Source organism: Copidosoma floridanum, unplaced genomic scaffold (genome assembly GCF_036245765.1).
Source record: "Copidosoma floridanum isolate Cflo_tuat_1 unplaced genomic scaffold, Cflo_Japanese_pri ptg000020l, whole genome shotgun sequence".
NCBI classification, from domain to species: Eukaryota; Metazoa; Arthropoda; class Insecta; order Hymenoptera; family Encyrtidae; genus Copidosoma; species Copidosoma floridanum.
In genome coordinates this window covers 11,011,737-11,033,258 of record NW_028321897.1, presented here as the reverse complement: position 1 = coordinate 11,033,258, position 21,522 = coordinate 11,011,737, and the positions used below count along the sequence as shown (strand labels likewise).

At 33.8% G+C, this 21,522-nt stretch overlaps 1 protein-coding gene across 1 annotated transcript in view; it reads left to right on the top strand.

Moving 5' to 3' along the window:
* Window positions 1-21,522, top strand: part of Nos (Nitric oxide synthase) — a 2,633,257-nt gene that overhangs the window by 2,215,229 nt on the left and 396,506 nt on the right. The gene's annotated exons all lie outside the window — the stretch shown is intronic.

Genomic DNA, 21,522 nt, shown 5'->3' with positions numbered 1-21,522 from the left:
ACATTATAGTGGAACAAAAAAGTTTAACAAATAATAAACAATAATAACCTATAATAAAATATGAGTATAAAGTTTCAATGTTTTTTTCTCAAATATAACTGTATCAAAAAATGAATGTTGCTTCTTTATTGAACATAATTAGTAGCAATTTTTGTAGTAATTGAGAATTTTTATCGGTATTTATGTATTGTAACTTAATACCAAAAGTATATATACCAAAAGTAACTCAATGAAAATTAATTGCTTTTATATGAAAATAAAATTTTTAAATGATAATTGATGAAGCAGTATAGTATTTTTGAGGAGCAGTTCAATAGAAAAATGTACAGTAAACTGAATCAACTAAAATTATGCAGATAATTAGACAATTGCATATGAATGTGATTTCACGTTAAACACTCTTTTCCTCATATCAAATCTATAAGTTAAAATTGTCTTAATCTGTAAGCCAAATAAATAAAATAAAAAAATAATAAAATCTGAATTTTCTATAACTTAATATTTTAAGAAGGTGCAAAATCTCAAAAGCAGTTGATGTTAATACAGTATGATTATTATTTCTACAAATGAAATCTTAAGTGAACAGAAATAAAAATCTTAGCCTTAACTTGTAAATTTTATGATAAAAAATCTGTCCTCACTTTAGCAATAAAATGGTAGTAAATTCAATTATAGAAACTATTATTTGTTATTTCATCTTTATATTAGTTTTGTTTAAGATAACCATGAATTTTCTCTTGTCTTCTTATGATACAATAAATTATAAATAGTATAAATATTAAGCAATTAGTTACCTGTGATAATGAAATATTTTTTGAAAGTGGAAGCCGAATAGGAAATATCTAAAACTGGAGAAACCTGTTCAGCAAATAATTATGGACTGTTTTCAATATTCTGAAGTTCTGTAATTTAAAAATAAACATAATAAAAAATTAATCGCAATTATAAATTTGTTGTGACATCTTAATAGAGGTTAGGGCAACCTTATTAAAAAGAAATGTATACTTACAAGTATTAATTTGGTCCAAAAATTATGTAAATATGTATATTACATACATTGATACTTTTCGATATGTGTAAACAAAGTCAATTATGTTTAATGCGTTAGAAGTCACTTATTTATTTTAAATAATAAATAAATACCAAAGGCTTGTAATACATATATAATTACATTACATGTGAAACAGCTGAAACTTGCATGTGTTGTCACCGCGCCTATCAATAGCACATTTTTTCTTGATTCCCAAGTCGTACTGCTACTGCGCATGTGCGCATGGCCCTTACTATTTTCTTGATGCCCAGGTCATAATACCTTTACATACACAGTTGCTGTCTATATTTATACATATTTTGTTTGCTTCTCAACGGTTTGATCGTAGCTACTTACTACCGTTCTACAATTTGTTTGTTTCTCAAAGTTTTGATCGCAGCTACCTACTACCATTCTACAAAAACTGTTAAATACACGAGTTTGCATTAAAAATGTAAAAATTATCTAAAGTTAAATAAGTAAAACAGGAAAACATTAACATTGTGTAAGTATAACATACAGAATAAACTCATAAACAAATCTAAACATAACCTTTTTTTTTGTCTTCTAATGAGTAATTTTATTATTATCTAAATAAAATGCTAGCAAATAAAAAGGGAATATCATTATATCGGTTTTAATTTTCAGGAAGCTTGTGATTAGACTTAAGAGATTGCTGAAATGAGAAACATGGAAAAAGTTGAGAGAAATAAATATCAATGTTTAATATGCAAGAAGGATTTTAAATATAAAAGTTTATTAAACAAACATACAGTAATCCATGATCAAACCCAAAAATATGTGTGCGATCACTGTCAAAAATCTTTTTCTCAAAAAGTCAATCTAAGAATTCACATGAACTTGCATTTTCAAGAGAAGAAAGAAAAATGTGTGCAATGTGAAAAATTATTTGTTTCTCAAGCAACATTAAAAAATCATATTGCTTGTGTACATACAATCGCACGTTCTTTCATCTGCAAAATTTGTGACAAGTGTTTTAAAACTAAAAATCAACTTGCTAGACATGAAAATGTTCATTTTAATAAGAAATTTACATGTAATGTATGTAATTATGAATATGCTCGCAACGATCAATTGATAGCCCATATGCGTACACACAACAATGAAAAAATGTGTAGCTGTGAAGTTTGTTTTAAAAGGTCTTCGCATAAGAGTAACAAGAATAGACACAAAAGAACACATCAAATTACTCCTCTTCAAGAAAAGAGGATTAACTTCAACATTCCTATTTTACATGAGAAATGAGTTTAATTTAATTAAAATTAAATAATAAAAATGTTGATAAATATTTTGTTGTATAATAATAATAATAATAACAATAATAATAATAATGATTCAACATTATTTCTTATTTATTTATTTATATTCAGATTCCATCTTTTATCTTTATTACATTTATTGAAGTAACAGCATATTTTTTAAAACTAACAAGTATTAAATTTTTCTTTCTACACTACAATAAATTGATCTGTATAAAAATATTAAGTTATCTTCTTGCATAACTTGAAAATATACTTAATTCAATTATTATTTGTACGTATTACTCAGTCATAGATTTTTGAAATCTATTTCTTATATTAAACTTTTATTACAATTTAATAAATTAAGTTTTTGTTAGATTAGTTATGACATATAAATAAACTCTTTTGGTGATTCAACAACGTAGTATAAAATTAGAAGAATTGAAAGAATGTTATAACTAATGTAACCAAAAACTTTATGAACTCGTCAACAATCACAGAGATGAGAGATTCTAAGAAACACTTTCCGTACAGCTCAGTTTTGTTTTTTTTGATTATTTGTTATACACTAATCAGTCTGAGATTTATAAATACTTTTTTCTTTACTAAACATTTTACTCAACATTGATAATCACAGACATCAGAGTATCATTTATGTACTTAATTATAGAATGAAATAAAATTAAAAATACTTTAATGTATTATATAATAAACCTTCTTAGGAACTTTGCCAGACTATCGCTTGAACTTTGGCGTCTTATTTTAATGATGCATGCACGAGAGGGCCCTGTTTGAAGAAAAAAAAGAATTATTAAAAAAATTAGATCATGAACATGATGTCAAAAATTATTCATAAATAATAAATCAAAATTTTTTTACCTTTAAAAAATTATTGTAAGCGCATACGCTTAATTGCTCTTCCACCTCTAATCGCAACTTCCTCAGCTAGTTTGTCTTTCTCGTTGTTAGTCACTGAAGATACGTCGTCACAATAAATTGTAACAAGGTTGTCTGAAATAAGGAGTCAATTAAATAATTTTGTTATATATATATATACATACACACACACATATATATATATATATTTATTTATTATTTAATTTCTCTTACCATCGGTTTTTACCGTGCCAACAACATTGACGCTATCTCCAACGTCATAATCAGCAGTAACAAACTGCTTTATCAAAATATTTATTTTGCGCAAGCCATTTGTAATCGCACCAAGCCCATGCGATCCACTACGATTTTGCACTGCTTTGAATTTCATAAAAATAAAACCCTCAATTGCTAATGAGAAAATAGAATAAATAAGTGCCTCTGTCAACAACTTTTTAAAAATAAGAAAAAAAAGTTGAAACTTACTGACTAATCCGTCAACTTAATCAATGTTATCAAAAGTTACATCTTGGACCCTCATTTCTGGACTTTCGTTAATTTGATGAAATCCAAGATATTTCAATTCCGTGTGGTCCTTGATGATTATTTCGAAGGGCAGTATATTAGGATCATTTCTATACTGGCTGCGAGTAGCGGTACGGCAAAAACCACCGATCACATGAATGATCTATAAAAAAAAGTTATAGTTATAATAATATGTATCAATTTACACACATGTATGAAATATTAATCAATACATACTCTCTTGGCACAAATCTGCTGGCAAAGCTTATTTATTAAAACGTCACCCCAAACAAGGCAAACAATGCGTTTGCTAGTGTTCGACAGAATAAACTTGTAAAGCATGCCTCTTTCTTGAACTTGATTGAGTCCAATTATTTCATCCACGAATCCAATAATGTTTCTATATATAAGCGAGATATTTATGAAAAATAGCAAAAAAATAAACGATATAATTTAAAACATAAGCTTAACGACTCACGTGGCAGTATCACGATCACATAACTCTGACAGTTCATCGTTGCTTGAGTACGGCAAAACCATTATGGCTGAATATGAAGAAAAAGATTTTTTTTTGTATTTTATTTATTTAATTTAATACACCCGAAATACATTGCCTTATTTAAAAAAAAAAAACGTTATCCTGACACATAACCTCACTGTCCGTGCCACACACTAAAAGACCACATGGTTTCGTAAGTGAGTGATCTACACGCCTTTCAAGTATATTAAAAAAAAAAAATTTGTTTTATAGTAACAAACGGTTAATTATTACTTACGTTATTATAAAAGCAATCAGCATTCGTTTAGAGAAGAACTGGAAAAGCACGTGCACAGGCGTAGTAGATCTTGCAAGATCCTTCAGATTCTGACACCGGCGTCGATATGACTCGTTCGTAACGACCACATGAATTTCGCAACGTACTGCGCGTCCACAGCCTACTGTGACTAGGGAATCAAGAAATGCTACTACAGTGCCACTGTATGTGTTTAACAATGACCAGGGAATCAAGAAAATTTATCGATGTGATGCTTATCATTAAAATCATTGTATATTTTTCTAAGATGAGATGAGATGAGATCTGATATATTGATTTTTTCAGTACCTTAAATTTATTATTACCATAATATACACACCCACATATATATATATATATATATAATGATATAAATAAAGTAAATACTCTTAGCGCGACTAACTTCACATCGAACTGAACACTAGCTCGATATATACTACTAAAGCTCGTCCGCGGCTAACTTAAGAGTCGGAACTTTTTGGTCTGAACGTAAAAATTCTTGAAATGAAATCAGCACTTTTCAAGAACGTATATATAATAAAACAATTAAAAAAGCTTTTCTGGTCGGGATTTTCTTTTCAAATCATAGTTTAGCATCAGAAAAGCCGAATAACATCACACTACTACGTATATGATGATGTTAAATAATTTTTTTACCATTTCGAAAATTCAAAATGCGAATTTGAGCGTATATAGTGTCGTGGTAGCCATGCACCGTCTGCTACTCAAACTTGCATGTGGCGCTACCGCGCCACTTGATACCACGGTTTAAACGTTTGAACACTAGTTAAATAGAGCCACATGCACTTTTTACCCACCTCTCATACATCGTTCATGTGAACAGTAACAAAGGAAACAAAAATAGAATAACACTTTATTATACAATTTATTTATTTATTCCCTCTTATTATTATGATTGTTATTATTATTATTAATTGTTATTGTTATTTTTATATTGCATGTCTCTCTTCCCCTCAATTCCTTAGTCTGTGCTAATTTTGAACGTAATATATTTCCTTTCGTTTTATGTCTCATTCTGTATGCCTGTTTTTAATGAATCTTTACGGCGCGTCTGGGGGCCACGAAAGAAAAGGAGTTCCTGAGAAAGGTAGTATTTATTTTCTTATCTATTTTTACCCCCTAGTCGTCTTTAATGCTATTATTCGTAAGTAACTATTAGGGTGGGAAGCAAGTTGCCTCTTGGTCCCTTTTACTTTTCTTCTTCTCTTATTCTCATAATCTCATCCCTTGGACGTGGGGATTTTAATACACAAGCTTTTTTTATTTTGTCCACATGTAAAACCCGTATTTCTTCATTTCTCTGTAACTTCACACTATGGCTCCTGTAATCTATGCCAACTATTTCGTAAGGTCTCTCGTATTGGTCATCAAATTTTCCTTTAGGTGGCTCGTACAAACACCATCTCACCTTCTATAAAAAAATTTGTGTTCAGCGCCCTATTACAATAGTACTTTGATCTGTGTGTATTCTGTGTTTGAGTCATTGCTGCCAATGATCGTAATTGCGCGAGTGTCCCCATTATTTGCACAGTAACTCTGTATATATTTAACCCACCTCTTGCCTCTTAAAGCTTGACAGCAGTTTTGCCTGTTGATCAAATATAAGCTCGTAGGGTGTGTAGCCTGTACTCTCGTGTTCCGACGTATTGTAAGTGAGCATACACAACGGCAATAGTTGGTCCCATTCTTCGGTCTCGCTAATGTAGGCTTTTAAGTATTCTGTTAGAACGTGGTGCATGCGTTCAATTGGTTCATTGCTCTGAGGATGAAATGCAGTGCTTCCAAGTTTCTCAATTTTGAATAATCGTGTAAGCTCGTCTATCGTATTGTATATAAAATGCGATTCTCGGTCTGATAATAATTTTTCTGGTGCTCCAAAGTATGCTAAAAATTTAATCGTTAAGGCTCTTACCATTTCTTCAGCTGTTGCTCTTTGTACCGGTATTAATACGATTAACTTGGTTAGCTAATCCTGTATTGATAGGATATGTGTATAGTCGTTTGTTAAAGGCTTATTATTGGTCCGTAATAGTCAATCGAGATTTTTTCAAACGGTCTGCTGGACGTGTCTGTAACCAGCATAGCTTGCTTCGCTTTTACACTCACTAGTTTTTTAGTCTGACATGACCTGCATCTAAGTATAAATTGCCTTACATCGGCCCTTATGTTCCTTTAATAATAGTCCCTTGCTGTCTTATTGTAGGTTTTATTCATTACTTTATGACCCCCCATTGTTGATTCGTGATACTCCTCAATAACCTTATATCTTTGATCCACTAGTGGTATAACTATGGTGTTCATGTAAAAGGTCGCTGTGATCTTGAGGTTCTTGAAAGTTTCCTCCATCCTCTATAATTGAATTTCGGGACAGTGTGTCCGGTGCCATATTGGCTATTTCTGGTCTGTAAACAACGTCAAATTCATAGCCCCTTAATTCAGCTTTAGGCCTATTAAATCTTATATCTGGCTTCTTTGATAAGTAAAAATGTTTAAGAGGCTTATGGTCCGTAACCACTGTAAACTTTCTGCCAAATAGATAAGGTTGAAACTGCTTTTCTGCATATACTATTGCAAGCAATTCTTTATCTTACGTAGGGTATCGAATTTCGCTGCCCTTTAGGCATCTAGAGGCATACTTGCACGGATTGTCTTTTCCTATTTTTCACTGACTCAATATTGCCCCAATGGCATAGTGAGATGCATTCGTTGTAACCACAAATGGTTTTTTTAGATGGGGTGCTTTAAGTACAAGGCTCGCTGCAAAGTGCATCTACAAGCGTTTTAAATGCTTGTTTATGCTGCTCTTCCCATTTAAACTCTGCACCTTTCTTCAGAGTTTTGACAGCGGTTGAGAAATTTTAGCGTATTCTTTAATAAATCTTCTCCAATTTCTAACAAATTCAAGAAATTATTGGATTTTCTTTGCATTTGTAGGCCTTGGATATTTTCTTGCAGCCTCGATTTTCTTTGGATCCATTTTCATTTCACCATTTCCTACAATATGGCCTAACACTTTTGCTTCACGTTTTAGGAATTGGCACTTTTTTGGCTCAATTGTAATATTTACCCTAGACAATTGCTCTAACAATTTTATAAGGCGTTTGCGATGTTCTCTAAGATTCGACGCAAACACCATTACATTATCTAAATATACCTCTACCTCATGGCCCTGCAGCCCTGCCAGTGCAAGCATTATTGCTCTTAATAACGTGTTCAGAGAGTCCGTGCAATCCATTGGCATTCTTTTGTACTGGTAATGCCCATCCGGTCCCGAAAACGCTATTTTATGAGCATCGTCTTTATGTATTTCGACTTGAAAAAATCTCTGCTTCAAGTCTACCACAGTAATATAGCGTGCCGTCGCCAGATGTTCCAGTATATCACTCTGGAAGGAAGGTGGGTGACAACTGGCCACTGTTATCTCGTTGAGTTGCCTGAAATCCGTTGATACCCGCCAGCGCTTTTCGCCGTCTGGTCCTGCGTTTTTTGGTACGATCCACATGTTGGAGCTGTACGGTGAATCTGAAGGCTTTATGATGCCTTGTTCGAGGAATTTCTTAATTTCAACTTTCATTTGCTCTCTCACAGCTGATGAATATCCATACCACTTCGTTACTATCGGTCTATCCGTAGTCGTGCTTATTTTATGTTTTAAAAGATTTGTCACTTTCAGTTGTTTCCCGTCGAGTCTAAAAACGTACGGATAAGCCTCTATTAGCCCTCGCTCATGTTTTTTCTCTTCTTCGTTGCACCCCGATATGTCGACTAACTCCATTATTTTGTCGACTCGCACTTTCCTGCAACTTAGGACGCCTGTTTTAATGTTTTCCTCAAGTATTTGAGTATTCTCGTCGTCACGGCCGTCCTTGTGACAACCCTTGTTTCCCACGGTATGTTTCTTCGTACATGTGCAGCTGGCGTCGTTTCTTATCTCATTGCCTAGTTTTTCATTCTCTTCAGGGTTTTCAGTTTCTCTAAACATCCGTGCAAAGGCTCTTACTAATGCTTCTACGTCATCCCCATTAACGTCTGATGAGTCAGCTTTCTTCGTCATCTCACACTTGAAAAAGTCCACCACTAGGACTGGTACATTTATCATTTCATTTGATATATTTAGACATTCGGCATACAGCCTACCTTTATTGTTCGTTGCGAGAAAATGACCGAACAAAAAACCCTCTGTAAGCTTTCGTAGTGGGACCCAGCCCACTTTAATTTTCTTGTGCGACTCTTTTATGTACGCATATATAACTTGCCTCGTTTTCGGCACAATTTTGAAACTTTCTGATTCTCGTAGCAGTATTCTCCTTCTATTCAACTTAAGTGTGTTGTTTTTGGCATTTATCTGACCGTTATACAACTTAAAAATATCTTATCCTATGATTCCTTCCACCTCTATGGAAAAGTCATGGGGGACTACGTGTAGGCTACACATAAATTTTTCTAGGGGTAATCTTATAGATCCCAAAGTTTAGCAAGCTTCGTGCGTTACACCTTTTATTTTCAATTTATCCCTACAATTTACCGCTACTCCAATACCGAGACAATTTTCTGTAATTATTGATATTTCTGCGCCCGTATCGGCATAAACTGTCGCTTTTTCGTTTATATGAGAGCTTTTTAGAATTACTGTGGGTGGTGTATTCTATGTATCGTATTTTCGATAAATTTATTTTTACTGTGCGAGATAGCTGCTGCTTATCTTTTTCTTTACCCTTAGAGTTTTTACGCGTCATGGCATAAGTCTCCGATACCTCATGCTTGTCATTATCCATACCCTCCTCTAACACTCCTAACTTTCTCTCTTAAATTTCTTCATTTATTGCTTTGTTATGCTTAACGATTGGGGATCGCGTCAAACATCCTGCGAGCTTAAACGCCCGGTTTTCGAGCATTTTACCCTCGCACTTTGTCTATTAAGATTATCTTTCCTATAATCATCTTTGCAATTATCCTGATTGGAGTATCGGTTATTTCGCCTATCCCGATAATCGTCCTTCCTGTGGTCATATCTATTATAATTATGACCTACTTTCCTGTCATTGTAACTATTTTTACTATAATTATTACTGTTATTATTGTTGTTATAATGATTATTACTATCGTAGTTATATTTTTTTCCCTGGTAGCGATTCCCTTGGTTGTAAGGCATTTTACTTTTATTCCCTTGTTGTCGATCAAAATTCCTATCGTTTCCATACCGATGGTGATAATCATTATACGACCATTCTTCTTCTTCTATTGTTTCTTTTCTTGGTTCTTCATTAACGTTAGGGTTTTTTATTATTCCTTTTTTTGCATCTTGCCACAATTTTTCACATCCACTAGTAAAATGGGCACCATGCTCTCGACAATACGAACAGTACCTTACATCAGCCACACCATCCTACTCGTCCGTATCTGACTTCCCCATGAGTGTGTCGCTACCGATAAGGCCCACCATGGCACCATACCATCTCTCGGCGTTACTTGCTCTAAATCTGCTCTTTTGCACTATCATTGAGCAGCGGAAACTTAATTCATCATCTACAGTAATGGCGGCTTCCATAGCCTCCTCTAGCGTTTTTGGTTGGAACCCTGCGACGTTCTAGTTATACGATGCCCTTAATCCGTACAGAAACTGCCTCACTGCTTCACCGTCTGATCTCTTTCTCGACGCGTCTTTCTCGGCCCGCGTTAAGTATGGGTTTGCCTCATGTGCCATCATGATCCCATTGTGTAATTGACGGACTCGCCCGTAATATTCCATAATTAATATGTTATTCAATTGCGTGACAGTTTTAAGCTCCGCTGCAAGTATCTGTACTCCTCCCATTTTATTGAATCTTCGTGATAGAGCCGACAGAAACTCTTCAATTAAATTAAATAACGATAATCGCGTGCAGAATGGATCGTCCGCTATGCCCCACAATTTATTTCCTAAAAGTCCTATGAAATGTTTTTCATACTGGGCACGTATTGTTCCCTTTATCATCCTAGCCATTTGCTTAAATAAAGGAAACTGCATGGGGTCTCCATTATACAGTGGTATACCATTTACTGCGTTGTTTAGGTAGCCTAATATATTAAGATTCGAGCCTAAGGCTAACGGTACCTCTGTTTGTTGCCTATTACTAGGAAAAAATTGCATGGTTTGATGCTGAGGGTTATTCTATATGTTACTTTGTGTCCTTTGAAAAATTTTGACTGATTATTTATCGGCAGCTCAGTTGGTCAGTCAAATGCAGGAAAAAGGTATTTTGAATTTGTATGCACGTCATTATAATTTTCTTGGTATCTAAATCTCAGCCTGTTTGTTCTATTGTTTGATGTATAGTCGTTATAATTTTTGTCATTTGAATGCAGAGGTGGCCACTCGCAGAATGGTATAAAAGGTTGCTTACTGTTAGTATTTTCTTGTTTTTGCCGTTTGGTATACTTTTCCTGCCAACTCGTTTTGCCTAGCCCTTCCACGCCTAATTGATCACGTTTTCTGGCTACCCCTATGTTTACCCCTATGTTCTCCTTAATCGCATTCTCTTTTAATTCTGATTTTTCTGGTGGAATTTCCAACATCTTTATTTTTGCTGTTTCATTCGTTGGCTCTGCTAATTTTGTATTAGGATTTTTCTTAAATAAAATTTTTGGTCTTATATTTTTAAATATCTTTAACATAAGAACTCAATTTTTCTTATCCATCTTCTCATAGAGTGCATACAATTCGGGGTCATGTTCAAGCATAACCGTTATTGTATCTGAATCTTCCTGCGTCATGGAATAATTAATCTCATTCCCGTGGTCGGATATCATTATTTCTTTCCCTTTTTTTTTCTTATATAAAAGTGATGTGAGCTTAATTATATTAGTTGATTCCAGTTAACGCACGAAGAAATAATAGAGGAAAAAGGATTTCTATTTTATTTCCGATTCTGTATTTCAATTGTACTGGCTTCCAAAACAAGCAGAACTAGCCGTATTCGGGTAAAGTATTTTTTTTTGTACGTCGTCTTCTTAGCTAAACAACCCCGAGAGACAATAAATATATATATATATATATTTGGAACGATAAAAAAAATTTTTACTTACTCTGTCAGAAGGCACGAGACGATAAGTGCCAATATACTCCAAGTCATCCTCTTTACGATGGGTCCTTTTGAAACTGGATGTTGACTTTTGTCCTTCCTTATTCGATAGCAGCTGCAGGTGACTGCCTTGAATTTTTTGCGCCTATTGTTGCACTGCACTATGTGTGCTTCCCGATTGTCGCCCGAAAATTCCAAAATATCACGTGTAAAAAAAAATTTTCATTTTGCGACTAAACCTACCCCACACCTAGCACCAAAACTGTTACGTGGGATTCTAAACGTTTAGGGTGCTTAAAAAAAACACAACAGTTGAACTTAATCAATTACTTTATTGCTATATTCCTTGAGGGAAGGCGCTTCGCAGTCCCAAGTTACTTACTTCAACTATCCTCTTCCTAGTCCCGAAGTTCTAGAGCCCTGTGGCCACTGCTGCGAGCCTGTTTATGCTCTTTCCTTCCCCACTTGTGCTCCTTCCTCATACTCATAGCTCAAGCCCATCCCACGTAGTATGTTCCATACTGTATGCGACACTCCTAAGGCATCAAAACTTTGACCTTGAGATTTACTGATAATCATAGAAAAAGCTAAGGTAAATGAAAATTATTTTCTTTACAATATAAATGGTAGCGAAGAAGGATTGTTTGTTTGTAGTGTTGTTCTAGGAATAAAGACTTTATTTCCTTTTTTTTCATCTGTGATTATTTCAGCTTCGAATATGTATTTAAATAATTTTGTAATCCGTAATCTTGTACCATTGCGAAGTCCTTCAGATTTTTTTAAGTTTTATATCAACATTACAATAGCGTTAATTTTCAAATTCTATTTATGTAAAAAAAGACCTTCTTTAATACTATTTAAATATTCTGTAATGAAATAAATATGATTATTATCGTCTGATTTATCTACTTCTTTGAAAGTTGCTTTATCAATACTTTAGTACGCGACTAATGTTCCTACCATGTTATTTAAAATTTTTTTGTTAAAAAAAATAAGTTTATTTATCGTGAGATGTTAATATAGCTTTACTTATAAAAGAATTATCATCATTATTCAGAATTTTATAACATACATCATTTGTTTTTTGTGTCCGAGGAATCATCAAAGTTTTAAATTTGCCTTTTCCTATATCCAGTAGCAATAAAGGAAATTTTTCATCAATGGAACGTATATTTTGTTTTAAATAAACAATATCAAATAAAGGCCAAAAATTGTAAGAGTTTATGGTTTCTTGAACAATAGTTACTTTGCTTTCGTTTGTTACTTCTGGAATAATTTGACGAAAGTCTCCACTTAAAATTATTATTTTATTTCCAAAAGGCTTATTACTACTGGATCAATATTTTAAAGTCTTATGTACAATTTCTAACGCTTTTTTCGGTATCATAGAAGCTTTATCCTAATGATCCTTCCTAATGATGATTCTTTCCAGTAGCAAAATAGAAGCAATACCTGTCCAAGCCGTTGTAAAGATTTTTTTTTTTCAATTGATATGAAATAATAAATTAATATTTTGTATAGAAAAGTTTTTCCAGGTCCACCAGGACCATCGATGAAAAAAATTTTTTTTTTAAATTTTATTATTTCTTGAAAAATTCGACGTTGATCATGACTGTGTTGTGTGAACATTTCATGAAATTTATGTTTACAAAATATTTTTTTATCATTGTCAGTATCGATATTTTTTTTATTGTTTCTGTTGGTTCTGGTAAACTAAAATCTTTACAAGACATATTTTTAGAATGAAAAATTTCGTTTAAATGTTAAAAAGCTTTATTTTAATCATCTTTACAATCTTTAATGAAAAATTTTTTGTATTTATTCCGAATAATATTACCAAAAAAATTTTCAGACATAATAAGCCATGAAAAAAATTTTCGTAGTTGAAAAGGTAGCATAACGTTACATGCTTCTTTAAAAATTATATCGTTTTGAAAATTGTGTTCCACTCATCCCATAGAAATAGCTGTTATTTGTAAGGGAAAATGAAAAGTGATGGTTAAAAATTCATGTATTTAACTATGTAATTAATTATGATCAATATACATTTTTTACATACATAAATTTTAAGTATCAATTAATATAATTTGGATTGTTTTTCCTACTTCGTAAATCTAATTTGCAATTACGAGGGTTGGTGTGCAGAGTGCGCAGAGAGCATATATATTTATAAAAGCATAGAAAAATATATATTAAAACATACAGGATAGACAGCTTATTTAAAAAAGGGAGCTACTAGAAGAGAAAATAAAGCCCACCAACAAAAAGTCTAGGGCACATCTCTTTGTCTATGTAAACCTTACCACTTTTATTTAAAATTGACAGCTTGTTTTTCATATTCACTTAAAAGCAGACCAATAATCATTCCCAAGCGTAAAAAATTTATTCCCGAGTATTTTCGAAAAATGCAATAGTCTTTCGAATTTTGTAAAATGAACTTCAACATATTATTTTCATACTAACAATTAATTTTATAATTTTTCAAGGCTTTACAAAATATCAATACAAACCTAATTTTGAAAAAAATTACACTTATAACACAATAAAAGGAGGGGTTGACACGTGAAGCGCGCAGGGGGATGGAGCCTCACCAGTATATATACATATATATAAATATATATTTATATGTATACAAAACAATATAAAATGAAAAAGAATGGACATGCTGGATTAGTAAGACTATGGAAATTTAAAGTATATATATATATATATGGAATTTCCAAATTCACCGGAGGGCACTGATATATACTAACAAACTACTAAGACTATGTAATCATGTATAAGAGTGACTAGTTAGCTGAAGATGTGGAATACGTCCGCTTTTTGATCACTCATTGAGAGGGTTGCGACGAGCTAAAATATACAGAGAAATATATTAGTTGGCATGTCTACTATCAGTATGCATCTATTGACATTTTATTAATTTTACTATTCTAGGTTCAAACTGAACTATCTTGCAATGCACTACTTATTAACACTGGAAATTTTTTTTGTTAGTTTTTCATGCAGTGTAATTGGCAGGGTATTTGTAAAAATATCTACTAGTCGTTTCTTAGATGGAATCCATTTAACGGTGATCTTTCCTCTTGGCTACACATTCCTTAATGTAGTGAGCTTTTATTTCGGTCGTTTGTCTTAATCTTGTGCCACCATCTTATCACTTGCTCCGGCCGCTTTGTTGTCACACCAAAGGTCCAAAGACAACATAGTATATGACAGTCTTAAGCTTATTGAGTGTCCCAATTCTATCAAATCCTGACTTGCATCACACATCGTTAAGTATTCTGCCTCACAGGTTGGGATTGCAACGTAATTTGCTTTTCTTGTCTTTCAAGCAACTGTATTACCATGAAATGTTATTAGATATCCACCTGTCATGATCGAGCTTTTAAAGTCTGCCAAATTTGCATCTGAATAGGCTTTCAGTCTACCTTTTCTGACTCTGTAAATTCATTCCAGAAATCTCGTGTGTTACACATATTTAAAGACTCGTTTGACCATTCTTTAATCATTATTAGTTGGGCAAATTTAGTTTCTGCTTAATGTATTCGCAGGGTACGAGATGTCTGGTCTGACTGTATTAGCCAGATACAACAGACTTTTAACTGCTTCTCTGTGAGGCATTTTTTCTTCAGTTTTAGTTTTGTTCAGTTCTCCAGAATTTTCTAATTTTTCCTCTGTCTTTTCATAACCAATTCAGGACTTGATCGGTAACCATTGGTATTCTTTGTCGTTTTATGTCGTTATATCCAAAGCTTTATAAAAATTTGTCGATGTATGGTGTTTGTGTGAGTAAAATTGTATTATGTTTTCTTTTTTTTTCCACCTTGATGCCCAGGAAAGTTTCAACCTCGCCAAGGTCTGACATCGCAGACTCAGATTGCAGACCAGTCTTAATTTATTTTTTTTTTATTTACGCAATTGCTAGCTATCATTATATCATCGACATATTAGATCAGGACCAAATAGTTATCTGCATCTCTTCAGGAATCTCCTTGTCTACCTTTTTTTTGATAGAACTATTTAGAAAAGTTTTGACATTATGTTGACAAGTTTCCAGATTATATCTATCGATTGTTGATATCACCAATTTTACAAGAGCTAGCCCAGACACTGGAGCGTAGGTTTCTTGCAGATTGTATTTGTTACTATCTTTGAAACCACGAATTAGCAATCTCACTTTGAACGATGTGCTTCTCTCTTTGTCTATATTTTTCTTCAAAACCCATCTAGAGTGTATGATGTTCGGCTTGCCTTCTTCAGCATTCATGGTTGGTCTATCTACAATTTTCTACACTTGGTTTTGCCGCATTGATTTCGATTCTTCATCAATGGCTCTGAACAATTTATGGTGATCTGGAGATGTGACAGCTTCTTTGTAGTGTGTGTAATCCTTATTTATTTCAGCAATCAGGGCATGTATTATTTTATCTTTGACTTTTGCAATCGAACAGTCAACGTCACCCTTCGATTAAAGCAGTTTATTTAACTTGTTTGTGTCCATAACTCCTGCAAAACTCTTATTATTTATTTTAGTAGGTTATTAGAAGTTTTTGAAACAAGGTTTCTAATTTTCTTAGGCTAACCACGCTTTCTCTTGACTGCTCGTCCTCCTTCCGTTTCTAATGACTTTTCTAGGCTAGTCTTATCAACCTAAGCGAGCCATTTATCTTCTGTCTTGTGGTTATCCCAGTTTGCTATTTTGTCTTTTCCCCAGATACCTCTAAGTACAAGTCTTTCTTGGAATTTTATGTCTTGACTCTTATAGAATTTTCCATCTTCTGGTATTAACAAAAAGTCGCTGGTAGTGGTATACTAACCAGCATGACTTTTATCCCTTGCAGACCAAATTTGGTTCCAGTGTTCCTTTGTATTACGATAAGTGCAACGCAGCCAAATCTTCTGATTTATGTCATGTTTATCTTCAGATTGGGTGCAAACTTTTAAAAAGAGCTATCATGTCGTTAGCCCAGTGAGTTGCCTGATTGTAGGCATAGACTGCACTACCCATTGCTAAATCCCACATGTCCTCCCTAATCCTGGAGTCGTACATGTAGACTCGCACTTTCTTTTGCAAAGTTTGATTAAACCGTTCTGAGACTCCATTATGTTAAGGAGTATCTGGATAGGCCAATTGAAGCTTCGCTCCAAAGCTCTGGAGAATTTCTGCCGTTTAGCTTCCTGTTAACTCTGTAACTTGATTGGTTCAAAGATAACATATCTTTGCATCAAAACCCAGCGAGTGCACTTGTCACGAAATTTTCTAGACAACTTTCCGCTCCACATTTTGTTTTCACCTGATATGCCATTATTAATCTTGAGTACTCATCCATGTAACCAATCTTAAATTTATATCTTTCAGGATAAGTGCCTGGACTGATCGATCCCATTGTATCAGCATTAACTCTTTTGATTGGTTGAGTTGGCCTTTCTTTTCTAGTATTGAACGGCAGTCTCTTGATTTTAGCAACTTGGCATACCTCGCATAATGCAATTGAGCTATCGAAGACGGCCGTATTCAAATCTTTATTGTCTGGATACTTTCTTTGCAACGCCTTGAAATATTCCGCTGAGGCATGTCTGAATCTTACGTGCCAGAGCATGGCTCTATTTTTTTAAATATTCTGTACTTCTCTGTCAAAGGGCCTTGAGCTTCTGGAATCTAACTTATCTCAAGTCAATCAAAGTTGTTATTTGTTATATTTTCAACATTTTTTTAACCTCACTTTGTTGAGAGCTGTGTAAACAAGCTTTCTTAGATTCATTGTTTAGGATTTCAGGGCAGCAACTATCATTAGTGCTAACTTGTAAAACCTTTTTGGACTTTGGTTTCGGGAAATTTTCAACCATTTAACAGTCTTTAATTTTTTTACATTTCTTATTGTTTCTTGTGCTCTGGCCGTTTTGCAGTAGTTCTACTATCTAGTAAGGATTGTTATAGGCACCAGAAATTAAAGTTTTGTTAGAACATGAATCAAATATATGTAGTTTTGTGTTATCAAGGTATATACTTATGCCCCTCCTAGCAAAACGGTGAAGTGACAGCAAGTTTCCAGCAAGCGCCTTAGCGCATATGATGCTACCAAGGACTGTCTTGTTTTGGTTGTTTTAACCCGAAACGTACCCTTCTCCCTCCACTCTCAGGTCCGCGAAGTTATTCTTTTTTCGCACATTTAATAAATCTGTTTCACAGTCATTAAAATTTTTTAAAAAGAGTTTAGAATTAGCAAAGTGTTCTGTAGCACTTAAATCTGTAACGAACTAACTTTTAATGCCACCATTCGCTGGTGTTTCCTTCGTTCACACAGAGAACAGAGTTTTGGGGTTAACAGCAAAAGAACCATGCATTAAAGCGAGGTATTTATACATTATTTGAACCTTCTCTGCCTTGTTTCTTGTTATCGATCTTGGCTTTCTTGTTGTTATAATTTGTATGCTGTTTTCATGTTTTCGTTTACTACAATCTTTATTATTACTATTATTCTTATTGTTACCACCACAAAATCCCACTCGTTACTTTTGTTAAACTTACTTATGCTTCTCCCTATTTGCTCTTGCAGATTCTGAACCAATTGTTGGCAGGTGTAGCACCACTTAAGGCTCTGCCCTTTTTTCAGGCAGTCCCTCGAATAGTGCCCGTTGTCCTTGGACTCATAACATAGGGTGCTGGCGGTTGCTGCGTTTGCAGCAGTGACAATGGCAGCTGGTCAAGAGCTAGCCCCAACTCGGATTGGCCCAGTCCCGGTCCCACCTTGATCGATCCCGCGTTCACCCAAACTTGGCTTCCTCCAGCAACGGTTGTTGGTTGTGGAAGTCAACCTTCTACCTTCTGTTTCAGGATCTATTGTCTTAGTTAGTTATGAGATAAGCAATCCTTGCTTTCAAACAGCTTGTTAAAGTCTGCTATTTTAACGTTTATTACTCCATCGATAGCCGCATGATAGAAACTATCTCCTCTCTTATCTTTAGACAAACTGTATGTTTTACAAACTAGTCTTAAATCTTTTACCAGTTCATCAAAATATTAAATAAATTGACTAACACTTTGCTTTTTAGGGCCAAATCTAACAGAATGTATTTTGTAATGTATTTAATACGTGCTCATTTTCATGTCACTTCTTTTCATATCTTTAATTTTTTGTATCATTATTGAGGGATCAGTAATGTAAAATACTCTGTTTTAGTAATCTAGGGACAACCTACGTAGTGTTACGTTTAGGGCCCGTTTTATATCTTTTTTTAATTTTTCTTCAGTAATGTTTCAAGTGACTTTTAATTTTAAATCAGTTGTGTGGAGCAATTTCTTACTTGTTCATTCTGACCGTAATTAGTTTTGAAATGGTTCTAGTTAGGCTGCATTAGTGAGGGAATAACTAAAGCAACCTAGACTATTTTATTGATGACTTCTACCTTTGACTATCATGAGGTACATCGCATTCAAACATCAGCGAACTATAAATGGAGTCAGGGCTTAAATTAATTAATCATTTACATAAATAATGTCCTCAGGTAGATGTAGTGAATTTTTCGACCTCTTGTATTTGACTTCTGAACAGTTCTTACTTAAGAGCCTCCATATTCCTTTGTTAAGTGGCTGAAAGCTGCTTAAACTCAGTTTGAAGTGTCTCTTGGGCTTTCCTGTTTTCCTTTCTTCTTTTTCCAAGGCTTTTTTATGTTGGAAGGCCACAGCCTCAAATCTCATGGACGTTCAAGAGCTCTGCTGGTACGTTTTTTGTTTTATCAGTTTCTTATTCTCTTCAATATTTTTCTTTGAGGCTTCTGAAATTTTATTCCATAAGCTTACAAGGTTTTAAGATCAAATGTTTTGACCAGTTTTTTTTTATTCGTTTTTTTCTGAGCTTATGATTTGCATGCGCCATTTTTTTATGTAAACTATCTAGCGTTTCTTTAGGGCTATCTTGTTTGTTTCGCAGGTCTTTAAATTTTTTATCAAACAAATCTAAATCTCTACTTTTTAAATTTTGAAACTTTTCGAAGAGTGAGATATTGATGAAATTATCTTTCTAACTCTCATATTTATTCTTGTCTTAAAATGTGGTATCAATCAAATTTATTTTTTTGTATCTCAAATCTTTATTATTGTCTTTAGATGAGGTATCAATCAAATTAATTTTTTTATCCCTCAAGTCGTTATTTTTGTCTTTAGATAAGGTATCAATAAAATTCTTTCTATGTTCTGAGCCTTTTCTTTGAATACACTGTTGTTTAGGGACGAGGTAAATCTGATTGGCACATTTTTCCATTAAATTTAACAGGTCTAGCATGTCTTGATTGTGGTGCTTATCACTTCGCCTGTATGCAACTGTCTCATGGTTTACTGAAGGCCAGGTTGTTTTTACGGGTTACGGCCTCCTCGTTAAGTACACCTTTCTTAACTGCTCCACTTTAGGCTTCAGGGATTGGGCCATCGTTCACATCCTGAGGCAATTCAGCTGCTGCACTCTCATGTCCCTAAAGCTACTCTGCCGTCTCCTGGGGCTGATCATTGCTTTTATCAGAGATAATCGTGGTGAGAAAATTTCCAAGCTTCTCCATTTCACAGTGCTCGCCACCCGACAAAGAGCTCCCAGATGCTTCCACCATTACGGTAACACGTGCTACAAAGGCATCCAAAGAACGTGTGATGAGCTCGTACATGGAGAGAGAAGGATAAGGCTAGAGAGATCTACTGAGTTCACACACATACTACAATTTAAGGCCCATAACTTGTTAGCAATATAGATATATAGATGTACAGATATGGTTTCAGGAAATAAAAAAGTTCGACACTGTCACCCTTAATACGAGTGAGTTTTTTTCATATTATCTTGAGAATATGCTTTTTTTCCTTTTAACAATCTTTAAATACAATACTGAGATAAACTAAAAAAAGGTTAAATGAAATCAAAGATGAAACAAAAACAGAGAAGGCGTGCAAACAGACTGCCTAACCGCGCAAGAATGAGAAAAACTATAGGTATCAGACACTGAAGTGCACCGTCACAGCTTCTCGACTCCTTGGTATTAGGCATTCGCGGAAAGTCAGTTATAAGCACCAAATATACATCTTAAAATATATATACCACATAACTCCTTGAAAACAGGGAAAAAAATGAATTTGGTAGGAGTGTAAGAAAAGTAGTTTTTTTTTATCCATTGAGAAAATAACCCCTTTAAAAAAAAGTGTAGATATTATTATTAAGCGATACTTTTATACACAGCTTGTTTAAAGTGTATTTCTTAATTTTTTAGTACTTATTATTTTTTATCTGATTGCTCCTTAATTACTATAACTCACTCACTAGAACTTATAAAAAAAGTCCAATGCTTCCATCGAAATACTTTTGATTTAATTACCCTACACTGCGTAAGCTTGTATATAAGAAATAGCAAGAAACAGTCACAAACACTGTTACATGCCACAATAGTATTAAGAAAATGTATTTACTCTACGTAATTCATAAGTATACAAGCACAAACAGTGAAAAGAGAGAGAAAAATAGTTAAAAGGTGTCATCAATACAGTAGTGCACGGCTCCTTGGTAACATATGGTTACTCTACGGTTACTGCCCCCGTACATGTTAATTAATACATAAATACACAAAAATATTATCTGTAGAGTCACCGCATGAAGGCTTGGAGACTTGCCATATGGGTGTTGCGTGTCAAAAACAGTAATATCTTTATTTTAATTGTTGATAATGTTAAAGTGAGCAAAAGGTTGAGACACAATAAATAAATAAGTGTAGGGCTAATATATGTTTATTATTAACCAATGTGTGGAGCAGCAATGTTACTCCGCTGCTGTCTCCAGCAATACTGGCTAAATACATATAGTCAAGTACATGAAGTCATAATTATGCTATAATTTTATACATTTTTGTATATGTTGAATCATACCAGTGTGAAAACGATGGTTACATTAGTTTTAAATTAAAGCAACTTCAAATTA